Raw genomic sequence first — 6,000 nt, 5'->3', positions numbered from 1 at the left:
AAGGCTGCAGCTGTGGGCAACTGGTGATCAGCAGCTTCATCACAACACGCCCGCTCATACATCACATCTTGTGCAGTGTTTTGGTGAAACATCAAATCATCCAGGTGACTCAGCCCCTCTGCAGCCCAGACTTGGCACCCTGAAACTTCTGGCTTTTCCCAAAACTTAAAATCACCTTTTAAAGGGAAGAAATTTCAAACTGTCGATGAGATTCAGGAAAATACAACAGGGCAGCTGATGGCAATTGGGAGAATTGTGTGAGGTCCCAAGGTGTCTACTCTGAAGGGGAGGTGTCACTGTCCGATTTACAATGTTTTTGTATCTTCTTCAATAAATGTCTCTATTTTTCACATTACATGGCTGGATACCTTCTGGACAGACCCTGTAAAAAAATTTCAGGCCAAAAACCAAGTACAGGTGAGAACCCAGAAAGGTGATCAGAGCACTAAAATTACCTGAGCTATAATTTTCTTCCTCGTGGGCACATGCATTAAAACAGCCAATATAAGGTGATGTACCTAACTAGGTAATTTTTTTTAAAGATTTTATTTTTAGAGATGGGAAGGGAAGGAGAGAGGGAAACATCAATGTGAGAGAAACGGATAGGTTTTCTCTTGCACACACCCTGACCGGGGACCGAACCCACAACCCAGGGATGTTCCCTAACTGGGAATCAAACCAGTGACCTTTCTCTTTGTACTTCATCACCCAACCAACTGAACAACATCAGTCAGGACCCTGATAGGTGATTCTTGCCCATAAAGCTGGGGCCCCCAAAAGCAGTGGACTACACAATTCACTGTGTTTCACAAGAATGGAGTCTGGGAAAAAAAAGAACATAAAGCCACCTTGGTGGATTTGCTGACACTTTGTGGCTTTGCAGTCCAAGTTCTTTCACCTGAGTGATTCCGCCCCCCCCCAAATTTTCTCAGGCACCTGGCAGAGACAAATCCTTCCTCTAAAAAGGCACTTTATTATAGGCCACAAAGGGCAACAACTGGCAAATTCATCGAGCACATGGAAATAAGGCACCATGAACAAAAAGCCAGCAGACACACAAATCAGTAGAACAGACTCACAATGCGTCAGGCACTGAAGGGGTCACATTCAATTACATACATGCTATACTATGTTTACTAAATTAGAGATGAGATTTTAAGTACCTGCAGGGAGCCATAAAATATAAAAAGTGACATAACATGTAAAAAAAAGTTTTAGAAATGAAGAAATAGCATCAAAAATTAAAATTCAATGGGTAAGTTTAAAAGATAAAATACAACCATAGCATTAGCTGCCTTAGAAATAAGTCAAAATAAATTATCCAGACCATAGCCCCTGAACACCTTTCAATTTTGTGCCCTTGGTGCCTCACCTGCCTCACCCAATCCTGATTCTACGAAAGAATGTACTTGAGGCAGAACATGAACCTAGGGATAAGACTGAGATGAAAGAGAATGAATAACAAAAAAAGTGGTAAATACACTGACTGTGTGTTAAACATGGTCTGTGGAGTTAAAAAGAAAAGAGGAAACCTCTCCTTTGCTGGCTTTGAACATACAAAGCAAGCTCCCGCGTTGTGGGCTGCCTCTCTTGCTGAAAGCAGGAAGGTAAGCTGAATGCTGCTGACAACCATGCGAGCCTGGCCTTCTCCAGCATAGCTCAGAAGAACCCCAGACTGCAGCCTATGAGAATCCTGCTGAGACTTGACTACTGATCCTCAGAAACTGTGAGATAATATGTCATTTTAAGCAGTTCAGTTTGTGGTAAATGATTTTCACATGTCAGAAGAGCAATGACCTCTGGAAAGAGGGGTTGTGATGGGGGATGATGGGGATTCCCAAGAGCTAACAATGTTCTATTGGGTTAGCCAGAAAGTTCATTCAGTTTTAAAGTAAAAATAAGATACATTTTTTAAAAACTTCACCAATAACTTTATTGAACACATTCACTGTTTTGTCCGCTACCGTCTGTCATTTTCAGACAATTTCATAACTCCATCTTTCCAAAACTTCTTGAAATCTTTTTGAGCAAAGAACTGTTCCAGGTGCCTTTTGCAGTCTCTCAGGGAATTGAAATTTCTTCCATTAATTTTGTAAAGACCGAAATAAATGGAAACCCAAAGTTGCAATGCCTAGCAAATACAGCAGATGAATCACAACTTCGCAGCCAAGTTATAAGTTTTTGCCTGATCATCAAAGAAACACATGGTCTTGCATTATCCTAATGGGAGATTATATGCATTTTCTGTTGCCTAATTCCAGATGCTTTTTGTCAAGTGCTGTTTTCAGTTGGTCTAATTAGAAGTAGTACTTGTTGGAAATAATCATTTGGTTTTCCAGACTAAGCTCATAATAGAGGATTCCTTTACAATCTCACCATATACACATCACCTTCTTTCAATGAGGACCAGCCTTTGGTGTGGTTGGTGGTGATTCATTTCGTTTGCCCCACAATCTCTTCTGTCCCACAATATTGTAAAGTATCAACTTTTCATTGCCCGTCACAATTTGTTTTAAAAACGGAATGTTTTGTTATAGAGAACTGCATGTGGAAATATGGTCAAGATTTTTTTACTTACATGGAACCCAAACATCAAAGTCATTAACATAACCAAACTGGTGCAAATGATTTTCAACACTTGAGTTGGATGTTTTGAGTATGTCGGCTATCTCCCATGTAGTATATAACATTGGTTATCCTCAATTAATGTCTTGATCTGATCACTATCAACTTCAACGGGTCTACCTGACTGTGGAGCATCGTCCAGCTCACAAACCACTTTTGACATGTTCAGTCACAGCACCTTCTCCATACACTGAACAAATCTTTTTTGCATTTCAGTTGTGTTTTTACCTTTCTTGAAATGATAAAGCTTAATATGCCAAAAATGTTGCATATTTTCTTCCATCTTCAGTATTAAAATGGCTACACAAAAATTGATTTTTTAAAAGTGCACACTGATGTGACAGCTGTCACAATACCATCTAACAAAATTGTTTCAAATGAAGTTAGACAACTAAGAACTAAGGAACTCTTTATCTGACCCATGTGGATATGCAGGGGTTGCTTTTTATTCTCTACACTGTCTTGTGCTCTCTTCTGTAGGGAGAGGCTGGGCCGGCTCTGGGGCCAATTGGCTTGAAGTCCCAGGCATGCTGGGCCTTAGGTGGGAGTGGGGATGAGGGGTATTCCAGAGGAGAGACCTGTGGGCTCAGAAGGCCCAGGAAAATATAATGCTGTGTTGCATTATACAGTTATATACACAATGTTGCATTCTACATTTGAAAGTTTGACAGTAGAGCTTAAAAGTTCTCATCACATGAAAAAATTTTGTGATTATGTGTGGTGATGTATGTTAACTAGAACAATGTACAATGTCCAGTCATTATACTACACACCTGAAACTAACTATTGTTGTCAATTTTATCTCAAAAACAAAAGTTGGCCCTGGTCCTAGTGGGGGACGTCCCCTTACCACTGCTCCTTTCCTGGACTGTGAGGACAGTGCAGCACAGGTGCCCCTTGCAAACCTCCTTGGGATGGCAGCCCCACAAGTGCTTAGTGGGAGTCAGGCAGGCAGGGTGACCTGGGCAAAAGACAAAGGCAGGAGGGGAGTAGGCAGATGTAGGAGCTCCATGGAAGAAAAGAGGGGAGAGAAGGAGCGAGGGAAGGGAAAGCACTGGAGAACTGTGGATGCTGGGGCCTTTCCTGCAGGCTCCTGATATCCATGGGGAGGAAGGGCCGCCTCTGACTGGCATTCCTGCAGGGATGGTCAGTCCTTCTCCCCAGGCTGGGCCAGGGAGGGAACACAGACCACGGGCACCTGGTGGCAGACCTTGTGCAGGTCCATGAGCAGCCATCAGCTTTTTTACCTGTGACCCTGTGTCCATGTTAAGTACTTGTGGGGATACGGGTTAAGTAAAGGAAGGGTTGTCTGGGGGCTGATGTAGGGACTGTGCCAAGAACATAAAAGGGATATGTTGTGCCAACAACTGAAGACATGATGCTGCAACCCTCTTTTCTTAAGGTCCAAAGAGAACAAATATCATCTTCTGCATTGTGCCCTGATGGCTAAAGCTGGGAACCCTGCTTTTAGGAAGTCATAGGGCATCTCAGTTCATATTCCAGAAGAGATGCCATTCAGGACTTAAAGCTGGTGCCCCAGGTCCTGGGGCACTCACTCCTGCTGCGCCAACATCACATACAAAGTGTTCCCATTCCAGCTCTCAGAGTCCTTTGGACCAGCAGCTTCAGCAACCCACTAATACAGCCTACAGCGTGGATGAACCTTGCAAACACTATTCTCAGTAAAAGCAGCTCATCACAGGGCATTTATTGTATACTTTAACTTATATGAATGTCCAAAACAGGCAAGTCCACAGAGACAGAAGTAGATTAAATGGTTGTGTAGGGTTGAGGGACAGGGGAAAAGGGAAGTGACTGCTAATGGGTGCAGGGTTTCCATCTGGGATGACCAAAATGTTCTAAAATTATGTAGTGGTAAATTAGTTGGCATTATAAATATACTAAACACCACTAAATTGTACATTTTAAAGTTACAAAATAAAATGTATGTTCTTAGGCCCCTTCCCAAACCGACAGAAAGCCTGGGGAAGAGGGCAGCAACCTGTTTTAATAAGTCCTCTAGGTAATTCTGACATTTTCAAGTCCAAGAACCACTCAACTAACCCAATCTCTAAAGATCTCAAACCCCACTGTGGCCACCATCCTCTTCCCAGGTGGGGCATTTCCCATGCATATCCCCTCTCTCACTTGTTTAAATCATTGCAGGGCAGCACCTCCTCCAGGAAACCCCCTCCAGCTCCCAGACTCAGACAAGTACACCCAGTTACTGAGCAGCCCTGCTATCCCAGGGAGGGTACACACATATCCACATGATGCAGTGAGAGCCCAGGGCCTGCTGATGAAGCCTAGGGGTTGCTCCCCAAGGCCAGGCTCTGCTCTGAATCCTAGAGTGCCATGCAGGCTACAGTGCTAGCAGTTTCTCCAGCCCTCCCTTCCCTAGATTGTAGCACTGGCCTTGTCTGGAGATCCCCAGTGAGAGTAAAGAGGGCAGCCCCAGAAGCCCTGCCTACCTTGGCTGCAGGGCCTCTTCTGCAAGACAGCCTGGAGCCTTTATGCACAGTTAGGAGACCCCACAATCCACACTAGGTGCTGATCACTATGTCTTCCTCCATTGGACAGAAGTGAGGTGTGGCTGGGAGAGTCCCCAAGAACACAGTAACTGAGGTGGATCTAAGGGGCCTGGAATCTATCAAGACCTTGGGCACCTGGAAGATCCATACATGTTAGCTCTGCCCACTCACCTCTCCTCAGGGACTGCAATGTTATCCATTTCTTTAAATATTTCCCATATTTTAACAGTTTTACAGAAGACTCAATGTAGGGTGGGCCCTCTCTGGACCCAAGGTCCCTCATGGTATATGGGTGATATCCTCTTGGCACCCTCTGTGCCATGCCACCCCAGCTTCCATCTGGGAACTCCCCTCTGCTGGGACCCAAGGGGGATTTGGGGGACTGTGTCACCCTCAGAGCAGCCCATGCCATGTTGTGCATTGCCCCCAGAGTCTGACCTCCTACGTACCCACTCATGAGAACAGGACTGCTGTCCGCTGCTCTGTCGGCATCCAGGAGCTCGATAAGCTACTTAGAGCCCGTGAGACTCAAGGGCCTGGAATACACTAGGGGCAGGTAGGTGGGTACCTTCAGCACTAGGGTTGGAAGAGCTAGGCAACATGTCTGGACCCCGTGCTCCCAGCACAAGGGCTCGGACCATCTGGTCCTGGATCAACTGGTCAGGCCAGGTGTTCAGGGAGCAGATGCAGCCCTCCAAGCCTTTTCAGGGCTGCCTTGATCTCAGCCCCACCTGCCTTCTGGCTGAGACCCCAGGCCTATTCCTAAATCCAGAGACATCTCTCTGTGTTTTCAAGCCACCATCCCTCTGTGTTTTCAAACCACCATCCCTCCATGCACAATACA

The sequence above is a fragment of the Furipterus horrens genome, unplaced genomic scaffold (assembly GCF_987537825.1).
Source record: "Furipterus horrens unplaced genomic scaffold, mFurHor1.1.pri manual_scaffold_5, whole genome shotgun sequence".
NCBI classification, from domain to species: Eukaryota; Metazoa; Chordata; class Mammalia; order Chiroptera; family Furipteridae; genus Furipterus; species Furipterus horrens.
This window is presented reverse-complemented; position numbering follows the sequence as displayed.